General features: G+C 41.4%; 1 long non-coding RNA gene across 1 annotated transcript in view; it reads right to left on the bottom strand.

Moving 5' to 3' along the window:
* Positions 1-15,217, bottom strand: part of LOC121559482 — a 33,325-nt gene extending 18,108 nt beyond the window's left edge. The window contains exons 1-2 of the long non-coding RNA XR_006658336.1: positions 14,970-15,217; positions 12,955-13,044 (exon numbers count right to left, since the gene is read on the bottom strand). This is a non-coding gene — a long non-coding RNA (uncharacterized LOC121559482). The remainder of the gene's footprint in view (positions 1-12,954; positions 13,045-14,969) is intronic.
* Between the last annotated feature and the right edge of the window lie 3,354 nt (positions 15,218-18,571).

Below are 18,571 nucleotides of genomic sequence, written 5' to 3'. Positions count from 1 at the left end.
CATTAAAATGTGCCCTTTCCTGAGAAGGTTCTCCCCATAGAGGTGTTCCCACGCTTAAAGAAAATACAATGCATCTGCAACCGGGTAAAAAAGGGGATAAATCAAGGCCTTCTGCCTCCCACAGATGGGCTGGCCCCTGTTGACAATGGCATGCCATATAGTATTTACAGAAGACAAATCGGACCCCGCCGCTCCCTCATAAAGGGCTCTATTAGAGAGCAGGCCGAAAGCTCTTTAGCAGTCATGAGAAAACATCTGAGCTGAAGTGTGTGTCGCTTGTTAGGGAAGCCAGGAGAGCCAGGAGCCCGAGGCCTCTCAGTGGTAGGGGGACACGCTGAGCCCCACACACCGTCTCCATCTTTCGCTCTCCATCTCGCTCTCTATGGCTGTATTGTTGGAGTCTTTCACAATGCCTGCCTGGTGGATTTAAGACCCAGCTGCTCCTGGGTTTGGGGGTGGGGCAGACACAGTACTGTTGGCGTCATAGAGAGGATATGACATACATGTCATGCTCAGACCACTAAAATCTCTAGTATGGCTGATTGGCAGTGCCTCCATCTTCCCAAACATTGAGACTGACCACAGAATATAGTCAAGTTTAATAGGTAGGTGTTACATTCTCAGGCATCCTAAGACTTCTGGTGTGACGTTCCTACAGTAAATGCATAGCATAGTTTCCAATAGGCTGAGACAAAGGTAGGCTGCTAGCTAGAGAGTCACATGTAGCTAACCCAAGCCCCCCAATCCTTCAGTAGCTCTCATAATAGTCTGAAGTTTCATCTGAGCGAGGCTGTTGGGAACAAATAAGGGCTTTGTTCTCCGTAACGGGAACCATGTTGGTGCATTCAAGCACACACACATTCCCAGATACTCACGTTTTCTTACAAACATACGAGTGTCTCATATTTTCTCCAAACTATTTCAGATAGTTTACCTTACAATTATGTTTTGATCACACATCAACTGTCCATGAAAAGTCTCCCTCTGAGATAGAACACAGGTATGTGGAATTTGACGTGCTTCAAATAGAAAGTGACTGATAGGAAACTGTTGGATATCTGATGGGCACACTCTGAAAGAGGGACATCTAGAACTTGTTTCCTGCGGGCTAGAGAAACAGAGAAACCATTGGACTGCACCAAGCAGTCTATGTTTCTGTATCAACATACATTCTCCCATGACAAAAGCTAATTTCACACGGTTAAACTGAGGTTTGGACATCCATATAAACACATGATAATAAAACACAGTTGCTCACAGCTTTACATAACAGATTTGATAACATAACTCTTTATGAATGTGTAGGAGTCTGGTTGTACTGTTTTGATGGATGGTTCAATGAGGGAATCTGCTCCATCTGTGAGAGAGGAAGGTCCTGCTGTGTAAATGCCCCAGATATGCCTTCACTATGGCAGCCAATTCATCCATCTAGTCTACATTGACACACGGGTGGGCAACTGTGGATAACACCCCAGACACATCCCAGCAGCCCTCACTGGAAAAGAAGGAACTGGAGAAGAAAGCTTGGCTGGTGCCAGGATGTCAACCACAGTTCCCACTGGTACATAATATATGCCTATTGTCAGTTCAGCTAAATGAATGGTGTGTTCACTCAACTTGCTCTATGTGTAAATTCTTGACGTTAGCCATGTAGATTTTAACACTCTTGTTTTGAAATGTGCTGATACATAACAAAAGGTTGGTAAATCATGTCAACGGTCATAACGGGTCAACTAACTGGGTCAAAAGCCACCTGTGGAAGGATTCAGTAGCTCTTAATCTAAATGTGACTGTGGGCTGCCTGAACACAGAACCATAAGCCAGGGCCTAATCGTCCTCCTCTGCTGTCTGTTGACTTTGCAAGGGAGGATAAAGAAAGACATTGATGAAGTTCTAACATAGAGTGTGTCCACATCTTCAAGACACATACTGGTGTTGTTTATGTATGATTATACTCTATTCTGAAGTGAATAATGAAACAACACATATAAACTTGTGACCTACCTTAAAGGCCCAGTGCAGTTAAAAACGTGATTTTCCTGTGTTTTATATATATATATTTCCACACTATGAGGTTGGAATATGCACACTCACAGGGCCCTACACACTCACACACACTGTCACTCCAACACACACACAAACACTGTCACTCCTATACATATCTACCTCTATCACTCTAGTATCCCTGCACATTGTAAATATGGTACTGGAACTGACTCTGTATATAGTATGCTTACTTACTTACTTTATTGTGTTCTTATTTCTTATTCTTATTTCTTGTGTGTTTTTGTTCTACCTTATGTTATTTTCTAGTATTACATTGTTATTGATTACTGCATTGTTCGGTTTTGAGTTTGCAAGAAAGGCATTTCACTGTACACTGCATGTGACATTAAAACTTAAAACGTAAATAATACTGTGACATTTTGAAAATTATGATCATGCCCTTTTAGTGTAATAGCTGTTTGAAAAGACCGCTTGAAATTTTCATCCTGTTTAGGTGGGATGGCGTGACATCACCAGGCAGTAAATTAGTTAATAGACCAATAAGAAAGAGAGTTCCAAACTCTCTACCCATAACAGCTAGTTTTCAGTTTTCCCCTCCCCACTCAGACCACTCCCAGACAGTCCTAGCAAAATTCTTGCTTGAGAAATTGCTCTTTGCTAAGAAGCTATTTTTGTTTCTTTTTGACCTTTTTAATTGAAAAACAATCTCAAGAAGGCTCTTAATTGTTAACCAGAAAATATTTAATATGGAGATAAAAACAGCTGCATTGGACCTTTAAGATATTCATCTGAATGAAGCTAAAATCTGTGATAAATATTGGGGTCCAATCTTTGGCTAGTTTTGGTATGCAGTGATCTCATTTACACAAGAAACATATATTATCTCAAGCTATCCCAGTCACAAAGAGGGTGACTACCCCACCCAGTCGTAAGCAAACACATCTGACAAGACAAAGATATCTTTAGAAACCACAGGCGTGACACCTCCGAATATGAATACACAATGGTATCTCATATCTATCTTCCCTTTACCATCTACTGAAAATGGGTTAGAATAGGGGCTGTGTTGGGCTGTTTTATAGATAGCGCACTTGTATACACAGATGTCAATGGCAGTAACTGGCTGTTCAGGATGCTATTTGTTAACTTATTGTTCATAGACAATAGCTTAATGTCTGTTTGGCATGAGCCATTTTTCAATTTTAAGCCTCATGTCAAATATGGAAGAACAAGTGTCTTATGTGGTAAAATGTACAGATGTACAATCTTAATTTGAGCCAGTTTGCTACAGCAGGAAAACAATCCTGCAGCAACAGGAAATGTGAATTATTATGGGGATTTTAATAATGGACATTTTTGTAGGGATTGATACATTTTTCGTGAAAATCAAGTCCGACATTTTAAAGTGGAAATTACAAACTTCAGAAGTAGTTTTAAACCTTAAAAAAAAGAAAGAAAAAAAAACCACTACAAGTTAAATGTTTTCATGCTACAGGGTGATCAAATGACGATCCTACATCTGTATGTGAAAATCTTCATAGTAAATAACACCATTATGCTTTGCTGGTATAACTAATTATGTAAAGGCAACAGATTTATGAAGACTTAAGTCAGGTATGCCAGATTAAACCTTTGTAAATTCAATATTTGGTTTGTGGCTTAACTATGATATATTTTCATCGAAAGGGAAAACTCAGATGTCCCTTTCCTTGCCTATGATGTTCTTTAACATAACTGACCTCATATCATCCTTGCTGAGATGTTTGCCAACGTCAATAGCCCTCTAAGTACAGTATAATACATTGTGGGCTGTGTTGTTGACACATGCAGGGGAACTATTTGATCAAGAAAGATTTATAAATGCATCACAATAATACTTCACCCATATATTAAAGGCTGGTATGGTTAACTGACATCCTGTCGAGACATAATAACCAATGATAAGACCATAAAAACACATTGGGGCCATACTTGCGAACATTAGAATACGTTTAAGTTTAAACTTTTTCTCAGTCTCAAAATGCACATCAGCCAATTAAAATCGTCAATGTAGTTGCACGTGATCAAACGACAGTGTTGGGGAGTAGTGAAATACATGTAGTTCAATTAGTAATTGATGTTATTTTGCAGTAGCTTGGTGGTAGTTGAACTAAATTCAAATCTTGGTAGTGTTTTCAGTAATTAATTGCCATGTAGCGGTGTAGCTAACTACTGGAACTACACACTACTTTTTTGGCTAAAATTAAATTAAATATGGGTGAAGTAGGCAAGAATTTCCAACATTTTTCAGACCTTCCTAATTCTAAGCTAACATATGGAATTGCTTTAAGATGCTCATAGCAAGGATCATTTAGCCTTTTGATTTTTGATTTTAGGTATAAAAATAAAAATAAATAAAATATTTGATTAAACATTGAAACATTGAACATTTTAGTCATTTAGCAGATGCTGTTATCCAGAGCGACTTACAGGAGCAATTAGGGTTAAGTGCCTTGCTCAAGGGCACAGAAAGATTTTTCACCTAGTCAGCTCAGGGATTAAAACTAGCAACCTTTCGGTTACTGGCCCAATGCTCCTAACTGTTCCTAACCGCTAGGCTACCTACCACACAGCCCTAAGCTAACCTGACCCAGCTGGCAGTGATTATTTCCTGTAACAAATTCCGCATCAGCCTATCAAAGATCTTAAACTTTATATCCACCAACCAATGGCATTTCTTAAAATAGGTCAACTTGACCACTAGAGAGATATTTTAAACCTTCCTGGTGGCACACACCGCCAAAGCAGTTGACTCAAAAATGACAGTGCATATTAACCATGGGTTCGAGCCCCCCTCGCATCAAGCACTTTTGTTAAGGAAAACACTATTCCCTGCTGGTCCTCGATGCTCGAATCAAATAAAGCATATGTGACAAAGTGGAAGATTATAATAATGCATATTAAACGTTATGCACGTAAGTGTAGCCTACACGTCTATGTAATATAGCCTATAGCAGCGAAAATGGTTTATGTAGCAGTGCCAGTAGCTTATGTGTCGGCCTGCAAGAGGGACTCCAACAATTTGTAATCTTATGTAAATTACAAGGTTTTGGCTGCACTTCTCTTCTCAACACACTAATGCAATAACATAGACAATTTTAATTGGCTGATACGGAATTTGAACCAGATATAATCACGGCTGTGTAGATTAGCATAGGGCTAAATCTGCCAGGTTATCTGATGGAAACAGCTAACATAGCATTTGATCACATGCAACTATGTCAATGATTTTAATTATTTGGCTGATGCGCATTTTGAGACAGAGAAAAAGTTTAAACTTAAACTTCTTCTAACGCTTACGAGTATGGCCCCCTTATGTTTGCATACAGAACATTCCAACAAGTTCTGGAAACTCTGATAACATACTTATAATTCTAATGAAAGCAATAGAAAAACACACAATAACTTGGTCATGCAATCATAAGAATGATTATAGTAGGCCATCACTCCTATCATTATTACTGCTCTGAAGAAGGCAGGGGATGGCACTGGATTGTTTATACATATTCCAGATAGGAGATGGCTGACAATGACACAGTGCTTAGAGAAGGATCCAGGGAGACTGATGATGAATGACCCCTGATCCCCAACCATGGTATCTTCCACCCCCATCAGCCTCTCCACACAGCATGGCTCTGGGAGACAGACAGCAGCAGCCATAGCCACAGCACTGCACAGTAGTGGGCTAAAAAGCTAAAGCTCTGGGCTTCTGGAATAATTTAACCTTAATGTGTGGGGCTCTGTCTGCCCTAATCCATAGTGGCTGGATATGAGGAGGACTGAGGTTGTTCTGTCTGTGTGTGGGAACACTGTGATCTGCTCTGTGTATGCTATGGGTAATTTTCACCTTCCTAAATGTCATCTGGGATCTGGGCTGGGGGTGGGACGGAGGGGACCTGGCACATCGACAAAGCTGGATTAATGCCTGGCAGTTTGGCCAAAACCTGCATTTTCAGAGGAAGAGGGAGTGAGAGGGGGAGAGAGGCAGACAGAAGCAATTTAAAAGATTGAGGTGGAGAGAGGGAGAGTGAGAAAGAGGTCGAAGTAAGGCCCTTTGGCACTTCTCTATATGACTGTAATTTCACACCTGCTCTTTGATGTGTTTAACACAATCCACCTCTGGCTCAATCTGATGTAGGTCTATGTTGAGAAAAAGTTAGGTTATTCAGGTTGGCAAGTAGAGTGTTTGGCCAGTATCCGAAAGGTCGCTGGGTTCGAATACCCAAGCTGAAGGTTAAAAATCAGTCAATGTGCCCTTGAGAAAGGCACTTAACCGTAATTTGTTCCAGGGGTGCTGTACTACTATGGCTGACCCTGTAAAACAACATGTTTCACTGCACCTGTCTGGTGTATGTCAAAAGGAAAATTCTTCCCAAAAACTATGTTTTGGTATTTGTTTCATTAGTCCATTGTTGACATAGTCCCAACATGTTTTGCTTGTCAGAACTCAAGTTTTCAAGATATGTAACTTTCAAAATACAGAAATCATCCCGGTATGATGCATTTTGCATCATATGATGCTGCAGTGTTACATATCTTGTAAACTTGAGTGTTGACAAGCAAAACATTTTGGGACTATGTCAACAATGGACTAATTCTTTTACATATTTAATTTTTTTGTCATTTAGCAGACGCTCTTATCCAGAGCGACTTACAGTTAGTGAGTCCATACATTTTTTTTTTTCATACTGGCCCCCTGTGGGAATCGAACCCACAACCCTGGCGTTGCAAACACCATGCTCTACCAACTGAGCTACACGGGACTAATGAAACAAATACCCAAAGATAGTTTTTTCCTTTAATGTTAAGCTCAATGAGAAATGGTGACATTTTGGGTGACATTTTGTGATGCATTAATCCTTAGAAACAGGGAATTTTGTATATCTCAGCTGACTGCTGTGCTGTACATCCATTGAGGTCCCCACCACCAGTATGTAAAAAATAATCTATCACCTATCATCAGGTTCCACCCACAGTGCATACTGCAACTACATTCTCACCCATTTCAGCACAACAGTTTTATTAGGGGTTATTTTCTGGTGTTGCAGTAGAAACAGCGACCAAAAACAGCACAGGTATAGGAATAAATCACAGAACTCATTCAACAGAGACAACTCCACATCCATGTTCATCACTCATATGGACAGAATGACTGTTGGTTCTTCTGACGTCAGGCCAATCTATCACTTATTCAGCCTTAATCCCGGCCACACAGACCTGTCCTCAGCCCACGGCAGAAGAGTGTTTATTTAGGCATGCAGACACGTGCATAGAAGCACTCCCCACAGGTTGGGATGGGTTTCATTTCATCAGCTTGATACTGCAGCCCCACCTACACCTTTACAGTAGTTGATGGATGCAACCTAGATGTACAACTCCCTTCTGCACATCAATCTATGGTCTTAAGTTAGTCTTCAAGGAGACTGATAAATTCATCATATCAGATCATCGTTGGCCTTCTCTATGCAATGCATCTATACCAGTGGAGGCTGCTGAGGGGAGGACGGCTCATAATAATGGCCAGAATGGAATAAATGGAATGGTATCAAACACATGTGTTTGATACCATTCCATTCACTCCATTCTAGCCATTATACTCCATTCCAGCCATTATTATGAGCCGTCCTCCCCTCAGCAGCCTCCACTGATCTATACCTGTATCTTTGCTGAAGAGTTACAAAAGTTGTCCTACTATCAACAGCACATTTGCATCCTTGGAACTGATCTTGCGAAGCACGTCCTCTCCCCTAATGTCTTTGGTCTCAATAGTGCAGGAAAGTGAAAATGATATGGTTAAAGATCTAAAGTACACATGTGGGCTTGACTAAAGAAAAACAAAACCCTGTTGTGGATAAGATTTCAAAGCCTGCATATTCACTTCAAAGTGACTTCAGATTTCAGGAGGTTTGTAATACCTCCATCCACACTCCCCTCAAAGAGTGGGTAGTGCAGCCCACATCCACATCACACACACATACAGATGGCTGCTGGACCACTAGTCCCATAAGAAAACTGTATGCAGGACACTATTCAACAATACTCCCTCCCTGCTGGCTCCCCTTCCTCTGCGGGAGCATAGTTCCCGCTCAGCCCAGTCAAAACTGTTCGCTGCTCTGGCACCCCAATGGTGGAACAAGCTCCCTCACGACGCCAGGACAGCGGAGTCACTCACCACCTTCCGGAGACATTTGAAACCCCACCTCTTTAAGGAATAGCTGGGATAGGATAAAGTAATCATTCTACCCCCCTCTTAAAAAAAAAAAAAAAAAAAAATAATTGTAAAGTGGTTATCCCACTGGTTATAGGGTGAATGCACCAATTTGTAAGTCGCTCTGGATAAGAGCGTCTGCTAAATGACGTAAATGTAAATGTAATGTTCCAAAAAAATGCTGCTGACACTAAAACTCAGTCTAGATAAGGGTGTCTCCCAAACAAATACATGTAATGCAAAATACTCTTCAATGTTATGGTATTGCATTGTTTTGTTCTCATTTAATGATGTGCCCTCCATAAGTGAACACTGATTAGGGTCCTGAGCTCATCCAGTTCAGAGAGGCCTTCTGACAGATAAACACAAGCGCCTCCTTGAAGAGTCCCTGAGTGCCTGTAGGGCATATCTCCAGCTCACTTTGAAACTCTAGAGAACCCCACATTCCAAGCCAAGCAGTCCAATCCCCAGCTATGACATGCTCACAAACACACTGACCTGACCGGGATCAAGTCAACAGAGACGTTCATAGAACACACGGCAGTGGAATTATTCACCCCCAGCAAGAGGGCCTGCTTGACATTTCGCAGAGCGAACCAATCTTGCAGTGTGTAAATGAAAATACCAATATGATTTCTGACCTTGACTTGGCAGTCTTACCTGCACACATGGGTATACAAACAGTGGTAGCCTAGCGCTTGGAGGAAAAAATGAATGTGCTGTGCACAGTGCAGACTGTTCCTGTGTGCATCCTCTGGGACAATGGCTACAGGCCATGCCCTGTCAAACACAATACATTCTAAGCCAATTCTAAAGATGTAGAATCTTAATTTAAGCCAGTTTGCTACACCAGGAAAATAATCCTGCAGCAACAGGAAATGTGAATTATTATGTGGATTATAATTAATGGACATTTTGGAGGGGTTGATACATTTTTCATAAGGTAAAATCAAGTCTGAAATGTCACAGTGGAAATTACAAACTTCAGAAGCCTTTTTAACCTAAAATACACTACACGTTTTAAGTTCTCCTGCAACAGGGTGATCAAATTAAGATCCTACATCTGTACCTTTATTAAACCTGATCTAAAGCCCTCAGACATTCTGCCATCTAACAGAAACGTGTGCCAAGATATTGATCTAATCTGTGCTCTCTCTCACTCTCCTTCTCTTTCTCCTTCTCTCCCTCCCTTTATAAGAGCCGTCAAGAAGACCTGGGAGTATATTTCTCACAGTCTTGGTACCACACATAATCTTATCTCCATTCCTGAGTGAGTGTTAATCAGTGGAAGGCAAGGGCAAGGTCAGGGGTATCCGGAGCTGGTTTCTCTGATGATGGGAATGAATCATGAAATGAGAGGATACTTCAGCAACAGCTCTGACCCATCCTGCTCTACTGTTCAACAAAATGCTCAATACTCATCTGATTTATCTCAGTACTTCTAAACAATCTGACTTATCTGTCTCACAGACACCAATATACTTGATGAAATGCACCTATGTAAAAACAGTGTACTACATTTATGATCGGGCTCCAGCATACTATAGCTGAGAAATACTTTGAACTTTGACTCACATATGTAGCATTTCTACTAAAATTGCAAGTATAGAGTGGGAACTGGGACCTTTTGTTAGATCAATGTGGCCATTAAAAGCCGAGGCCTCCTTTGAGGTAAAAAGGTCAATCGAGTTGTCCTGGCAACCTGTTGTCTGGGCATATGTGAGAGCTTATAGAAAGAGATTAAATAAAATGGTTACTCGATGGGTGTCCGAAGAAGGTCTACATTTGAAAAAAGGAAAAACTGCACTCACTGAGAAGAAGATTGCCACCCACTTAAATCAGCATTACTATTGCGGCTGGAGAAATATCCAGGGTATGCCTTAGTGAGCCTTTCATGGCTTTTTAACTGTCACTTTCTGTATTTCAGGCCTCCCCAGTATTTAGAGAGCGTTTTAGACCTGCATCTATACATTTTGGGACTGGTAGACAACAGGCCACCCTACAGAGAAGGATTATTGACACCGGGGAAGATTAAACAAAAATATAATGGGGTTTGCATGGTATGAGCAGTAGTAAAGAGTTTCTAAACCAAGAGGCCCACAATTGGGATACTTCCGAGAACGCTTGGGAAGCAGACTCGACAGGCCAGAACAGGGTTTGGGGTTTGAGAAGTCAATGAAGGCACCACCTAGATTCGAGCCAATGTCTTTAAGTAGCTGAACATGTTATTACTCCAACCTCGTGAAAGTGACAAACTGACACGTTTTCATTTTCTTCAAAACTACTTTATATCGAAGGAGTCCATTTGATTTAATGACCTGCACATGCGCAGTTCGCTGCAAGACAACCGTTAGACCTGATGACGTGTTTCTACGCATTAACTTATCTAACCACCGTTGCCATGACATCACCTTCCAGCGTGATCAGGGGTTTGTATTGGATAATCCGTTTCTACATATCTTCATCCTAAACCATCTTTGGTATGAGGTCAAACAGCACCACATAGCTGTGATATTTTCACAATATATTTATATTTTAGTCATTTAGCAGACGTTCTTATCCAGAGCGACATACAGTTAGTGAGTGTATACATTTTCATACTGGCCCCCCGTGGGAAACGAACCCACAACCCTGTCGTTGCAAGCGCCATGCTCTACCAACTGAGCTACAGGGGACTGTAGCTAGATAATTTATCCTGAATTGACTATTATAATAATTCACCGATCCATTCTCAAGTTGCTTCTACAGGGCCTTAGAAAAATGCAGTCTGTCTCTATGGTTATATCAATGTCTCTGACCCATTATCACATAATTATACCAAATTCACAAACACTGGTGTGAGAACGAAACTACAAAATACTAATCTGAAGTAATGACCCAGTGGATACATTTGAAGAGTGAACATCCTAGCCCTGTTCCACTGCTGTGGGAGAAATACCATTTTAAACAGTAGTATTATATCAATAGAGTGCATTCTCTCAGTGTTTTAACATCTGATTATGTTCAAGGGATCAGCACATCTCCGTCATTCTCATTTGGGAGCAATAACCTTCACTTAAGTCCTTTACTTAGACCCAAAAAAAAACATAGGATTTGCAGGGTCCTTGCTAATACTCTCTATCATATCAGTGTTGCGAAACAAATACACACAGATTGCAGTTTGCAGAATGCAGATTTTAAGCCCTTGTTCTGACCTGAAGCAATAGTTGAAGCCCCCATATGCTGAAGAGAATGGACATGTGTTATAAATAGTGGCAAGGACTGGTTAACTGTGTGTACCATGTGTGTCTGTGTGTAGCTGTGTGTTAAAAAGGCAAATACAAATATGCAAATAATGGGGCTGACAAAATGATTGTTATTTAAAACCTCAGATCACAGTACAAATATACAATCTAGGTTCACTTTCATTAACTTGTCAATGACAACATCTCTAGCTGGAGTCAACACTCCCTTCCAGAGAGCAAGTGAGCTCAGGGATGCAGGCTCAAGGTGAGTCGACATCAAAAGATACTACGGACCTGTTGCACGGCAGGTGAGGCTTGGCTGTAATCAGCCTGATAAAAGCTGGCTTGTTGAAGAGGGTCTGTTGAGTGATCTCATCAGGAATTCCCATTAGCAGAGAAGGAAAGGGACCTAGGCTGTCCTGTCCTGTCTCTCTGGCAGCTGGGTTATGTGACATCTCTCTCAGAGCACTGAGATGACACAACATCTCAACTGCTGAAAACTTCATCACCATACTCGTCGTTGTTCATTCTGGTTTTAACATACAGATAGTCAAACATACAGTATAATAATCCAATCTACTAACTCTTCCGAAGCCAAGATGCATGGCCAAGTTGGGTGACATTCTTGTTTCCAATCATGTAAGGAAAAACACTAATTGATCATCCTCTCTGGAAAATAATCAATTCGCATCAGAATTGTTCCATGCGAGATGGAAGAAATCAAATTTTTCCATTCCATATGATACGAAGAAATCAAAGACAAAGCAAACCGCGGGGCATATGTCTGCAAATTCACTTTAATCTAGGAGAGGTTTGTGTTATGACTGAGTCTGACTGACTGACTGACTTGTTATCAGATTAAGGTCTACCACACAATTTATTCTTTCTGATTTATCACTATGAGTTCTCCCAAAGCCAGACAATGCTAGACAATGGCAAAGCTTACTCATCAGGCACAATTTGGGCCCAGTTACCAGAGCTGACATTTCTCTAGCTCTGTGCGAACAGAATTCCTCTAGCACCACAACCCTTTCAGCTTCACAATCCCAACATGCCCTTGGATTCCAAGAGGAGCCTCTGGGACTTTTATTTTTGTCTAGACAGTGTGTGAACTGCTGTCCCTGCTAAAGATTAAGCCACAATAATATCAGGGGGAATCCAGCCCAGGCTTTTTAATAAATGGAATGAGGGGGATTCATTGAGATAATGTTTTGTCTGGGCGGGATGATACATGAGCACTCCTGCATAGAGTAGCCCAAATCCAAAGATGTCATTGTTTTTCTCTGGGATGCTACAGTATGTTTGCCAAAGCTAGAGAATATAAAATACCATTAAATGAATCATATATAAATCAGAACTGTGTTAAAAAAAATGTTATATGAGCTAAGCTACTATGGTTCGGTTACAATTAGCTTAGATAAATAGATTATTTAGGCCTATCGTAAAACTGTCTTATACAAAAATGACCAGCCTTACCTTTATAATAAAGATCTTTGATGTCCTTTGAAGCTTCTATGGATGGACATGGAAGTCATACACAGCTTTGCTCTGCAGGAAACTGGGCTCCTATAAACAATAAATTATTTTGACATGCTCAATTTACATGTCTGAAATGTATGTTTTGTGATCATGCACAGACATTTATCCACCTCTACAGTCGTCATAGTAGCTTTGAATGCCCTTTAGATCTACAAGGAGGATAAGTAGTAGTATACAAACTACAGTCAAGCTACATGAGGGGAGAAGAAAATCAGTCTTGTGTCCCTCTACTTCCCCTCAGCAGCTGACGTGCAGACTCAGGGAAACCTGAGCAGTCACCTGAAAACTCCTGGGGACCATCTCTATTGACAGCTTGTCTAAATCCCTCCGAACAAAATGTTTCCTAATTTACATGGCTAGGGGGCGAGAGGAGGCAGGGTCTCAGTACTCCAGGAGTCTTAGGAAGGATGGACATTAGGGGAGGTCTAAAAGGGTTGACGGCCTCATTGTATTCAAACCTACCTGTCCAGACAGGTCTTCTGTGCTACAAAGCTATGACTGGAAAATACCAAATGCAAGAAAAAAATAACACCAACATACTATATCAGAGTTAACATTCCCACATACAACATATGTCATTTCTCATGAATGCGCAACATAATTGTTGGCTCTGTAGAAAGCCTTATGGAGAGAACAGTCTTTCATCTAATGCTCCATTGAGGCAACCTTTTGCCATTGTGCTGCTGGGTGTTACCAAACAAATGTGCACACAGAGACAGCTTTGTGCCTGCCTCCCTAGAGGTTATGTAAAAACATTTCTCAGGGAGAAAAGAGCCACATAAAGAAAAGAAAGAGCCTGCTGAACGCATTGCTTTGTCAACTCTACCGAAGACATGGTCACCAAAGACAAAGGTGTGGACAGGAGACCTCATGTCATGTTCCATCCGTCAGACTAACACTTGACCTTCTGTCCACCAGCCTTGTATTTGGTTACCCATTGTGAGTTAGTGCTCTACGGCTCATTACCTAGAATACTTCCAATAGTGTACAAACTATATGGTAAGGTAGGGGTGAGCTACCAATGACAAACTTGACGTCTTAAGTTGGTCTTGGCTAATAGGACTTTTGGTGGAAGAAAGAGAGCATTATCTACATGAGGCCATTCAGATGTACCATGTCTTTCAGGGCACTCTTACAAGAGATGAGCCTAAGTAAGAATGGAGAGAAAAGAAACTGAAGATAGTAGAAGTGCACTGGATCTCCTTTTCTACTGTGGTCCCCAATGGCAGTACTTGCAGCTAACAATCCCTTTTTTGTATTCACTGACTGGCTTGTTTTGTAAACCTGCCTCCCAATGCAATGTGTAGGCCTTGTGTATCTATGGCAATAAAATGGACTGAAACCAGTTGCATCAAGCAATGCTAAATATTGCTTCTGGTGGGTGTGATTGGTCTGTCACAAAATATATAACTGGATATAAGACACTTAGCTCACTGTTACCCTGATGGGTGGTAATATGACACTTTCACTCAGAAAATAGCAGATGGGTGGAGTGGCTCATAATCAAATAACTGTATAATGTTGCTTACTCTCATCATTCTGTCGGAATAAATATTGAATTAGAGGATACAAGAGCCTGTTATTGCCCAGCTGTTGAGAAAGAGAGAGAGAGATAAAGAGAGATAGCACACACTATGGATGACATAGGCCTATTCCTGATTTTAGTCAGAAACTCTAAATAAATATTTCAATGGGAATTAAGTTGAGATTTTTCATTGGAAGATCATAATTAAGTGGGGATGGGATGCGCGCTCGCACACTTAAATCCATCCCCTTATAAATGGTTTGGCGTGTTCATTTCCCCCAATATATTTGTTAATACATTTCTCCATCGTGAATAAAATAAAATAAATTCATGTTCAAGCCGGTATCATGAGTCTAATCACGTGTTGAGGAAATGTTGGTCAAGTTATTGGCGCATTTCAGTTTCATAATTAAATGCAGTAATTTACCTGTTTGCATCCTCGAAGTGGATGCGATGTTTAGGTGCACATGAATACCCTCTAAGCCTACAAAAAAATGTTTTGGTTTGTTTCCTTTGTTTGTAATTTGAGCATCTCGGAGCTCCATGTCTGTCACGTACGGTCTAAGGAGCGCTCGCGAGTGAGCGACTGCCGAGATCCACTGACCCGTGTTGAAAGCAATAGGGCGAGAACGCCATTAATTTTCAATGGAGGGAAGTGAAGTGGGCGAGGGGACCATTGGGCAATGCGAGCATGGGTGAGGGAGCATGAACAGGGCGGGACCTAAGAGGGGATTTCCACATAACACGATACTTCGGATAGTCACCCTAGCTCAGGGTTCTTCAATTCCGGTCCTGGAGGGCCAAAACACTTCTGTTTTTTATTTCTACCTGGTAGTTAATTGCACTCACCTGGTGTCCCAGGTCTGAATTAGCCCTGATTAGAAGGAGAGGATGAAAAACAGAGGTGTTTCGGCCCCTCCAGGACCGAATTGAAGATCCCTGGTGCAAGCAAGCAGGCTAGGTACAATAAAATGCAAATTAATTGCTTAAAAATCATACAATGTGATTTTCTGGATTTTTGTTTTAGATTCCGTCTCTCACAGTTGAAGTGTACCTATGATAAAAATTACAGACCTCTACATGCTTTGTAAGTAGGGAAAACCTGCAAAATAGGCAGTGTTCACATCTTGTTCTCCCACTGTATATACACCTGTTCAGAAAGGCCCCAGAGTCTGCAACAACACTAAGCAAGGGGCACCACCAAGCAAGCGGCACCATGAAGACCAAGGAGCTATCCAAACAGGTCAGGGACAAAGTTGTTGAGAAGTACAGATCAGGGTTGGGTTATAAAAAAATATCAGAAACTTTGAACATCCCACGGAGCACCATTAAATCCATTATTAAAAAATGGAAAGAATATGGCACCACAACAAACCTGCCAAGAGAGGGCCACCCACCAAAACTCACGGACCAGGCAAGGAGGGCATTAATCAGAGAGTCAACAAAGAGATCAAAGATAACCCTGGAGGAGCTGCAAAGCTCCACAGCAGAGATTGGAGTATCTGTCCATAGGACCACTTTAAGCCATACACTCCACAGAGCTGGGCTTTACGGAAGAGTGGCCAGAAAAAAAGGCCATTGCTTAAAGAAAAAATAAGCAAACACGTTTGGTGTTCGCCAAAAGGCATGTGGGAGACTCTGGTCAGATGAGACTAAAATTGAGCTTTTTGGCCATCAAGGAAAACGCTATGTCTGGTGCAAACCCCACACCTCTCATCACCCCGAGAACACCATCCCCACAGTGAAGCATGGTGGCAGCATCATGCTGTGGGGATGTTTTTCATCGGCAGGGACTGAGAAACTGGTCAGAATTGAAGTAATGATGGATGGCGCTAAATACAGGTTTCAGTCTTCCAGAGATTTGAGACTGGGACGGAGGTTCACCTTCCAGCAGGACAATGACCCTAAGCATACTGCTAAAGCAACACTTGAGTGGTTTAAGGGGAAACATTTAAATGTCTTGGATTGGCCTAGTCAAAGCCCAGACCTCAATCGAATTGAGAATTTGTGGTATGACTTAAAGATTGCTGTACACCAGCGGAAACCATCCAACTTGAAGGAGCTGGAGCAGTTTTGGCTTGAAGAATGGGCAAAAATCCCAGTGGCTAGATGTGCCAAGCTTATAGAGACATACCCCAAGGGGGGTGAATAGTTATGTACGCTCAAGTTTTCTGTTTTTTTGTCTATTTCTTGTTTGTTTCACCCCAAAAAATATTTTGCATCTTCAAAGTGGTAGGCATGTTGTTAAATCAAATGATACAACCCCCCCAAAAATCAATTTTAATTCCAGGTTGTAAGGCAACAAAATAGGAAAAATGCCAAGGGGGGTGAATAAAATTTTACTTTTGCAAGGGTTCCAAAAGGGTTCTTCGGCTGTCCCCATAGGAGACCCTTTTTGGTTTCCAGGTAAAACTCTTTTGGGTTCCATGTAGAACCCTTTGGGGAAAGGGTTCTAAGTTGAATCTAATACGGTTCTACCTGGAAGTAGAAGGGTTCTGCCTGGAACCAAAAAGGATTCTTCAAAGGGTTCTCCTATGGGGACAGCCAAAGAACCCTTTTAGGTTCTAGATAGCTCCTTTTCTCCAAGAGTGTAGTGCTAGGTATCAACATCCAATCCAGTAGGGGCTGGAAGCTATAGTGAGCTTCGAGTGGTGTATTTGCATAAATTCAGCTTTTTCCAACTTTGGTTCCGCCCTGTTCACTCTCCCTCGTTCATGCTCGCGATGCTCAACGGTCCCGGCCCACTCCGCTTCTCTTCGCTTTCCTTCCATTGAAAATGAATGGCGATGCCGATGTATTGTCAATCTTGACTGACATCCACAGACGCAGAGACGCGATAGTCCGAATACCTACGCGGCTCGACCACCATCCACCAGGACGCGCACCTCGCCAAATTCCCAACCAACGCGGCTCCACATACACCTCTTTTCATTTGAATGTGTTCACAGTTGGAAAAATAGTTTGAGCTGCGCTGAGAATTCGAAAAGTATGAAAGCTAACGGTCCAATATTCTAGAACACTGCTGTGCATACGAGTACACGTTTTGGACTCTGATATGCGCTACTAGTAATAGTCCTACGTTGCTGCCTATTGGCCTGCAGTACTATTATTAAATGTATATTAATTTATTGAAAGTGTTCCCACTTTGAGTTTACTCCAGGAATGTTTCAAGATTTCTATTTAAATGTGGATACAATGAAGATGCCTGTTTTATAATGTAATGCCTGTTTTTGGTTAAGAGTATACATGGTTAATGGTATGGTCCATATGAGAGGGGCCATTTGTATAAAGATACCTGTTTTTCAGGTGTACTTCAGTTCTGTTTTAGCTCAGGTATGTGAGTTGTGGGGACGCAGAGGGTCAATAGGCTGGTATACCCCAATTCATTCAGTGTTCTGACAGTGTTTGAAATCTGTTGTAAATAGTTTTGTAGACCTAGGTAAATATCCATTGGATTTCGTCTTTAAGCTGTACCACGTTTTCACTGTGAATAAACTGGATACTATTTTGCACCTGATCCTGCTGTCTTCTGTTACTCACTGCCCTTAATATGTCTGTCCCAACATCTGGGCCCTACAACAGACTCCCTCATTACCCCCAGATGTGGTAAGTCCATTGCACATTTACTCAAAATGATGTGAAATACAACCCAATCCTCCTTCACCCTACTGTCCTATGTGGAACTCCAACAAGCACACAGTATCGATGTGAAAAAATCAGTGTTTCTCACATTACAGTCATAGTTCAGGAGTGTGAGTTCAGTGGCACAGAAAACAGTGCATAGTGTGAGCCGGTTTTCCAACAGACCAGTCATGCATGATGAGCACAAATCACCTGCACGAGCTGTAAAACTCTGACTTAATAACAAACAGCAAACAAAATCTGCAATTTGAATGTTACGTTCATTATAACAACAAAATGGAGTTAGTGGATGGATAAACATGACAAGCTCTAAGTCATTATATCAATCTTGCATAACAGAAAATGTCTAAGATTCCCAAGATTTGCAGAATACCCTCCCACACTATT

Source organism: Coregonus clupeaformis, unplaced genomic scaffold (genome assembly GCF_020615455.1).
Source record: "Coregonus clupeaformis isolate EN_2021a unplaced genomic scaffold, ASM2061545v1 scaf0159, whole genome shotgun sequence".
Classification (NCBI taxonomy): Eukaryota; Metazoa; Chordata; class Actinopteri; order Salmoniformes; family Salmonidae; genus Coregonus; species Coregonus clupeaformis.
Note: the sequence above shows the minus strand (reverse complement) of the source record. Positions and strands in the feature narration are given on the sequence as shown.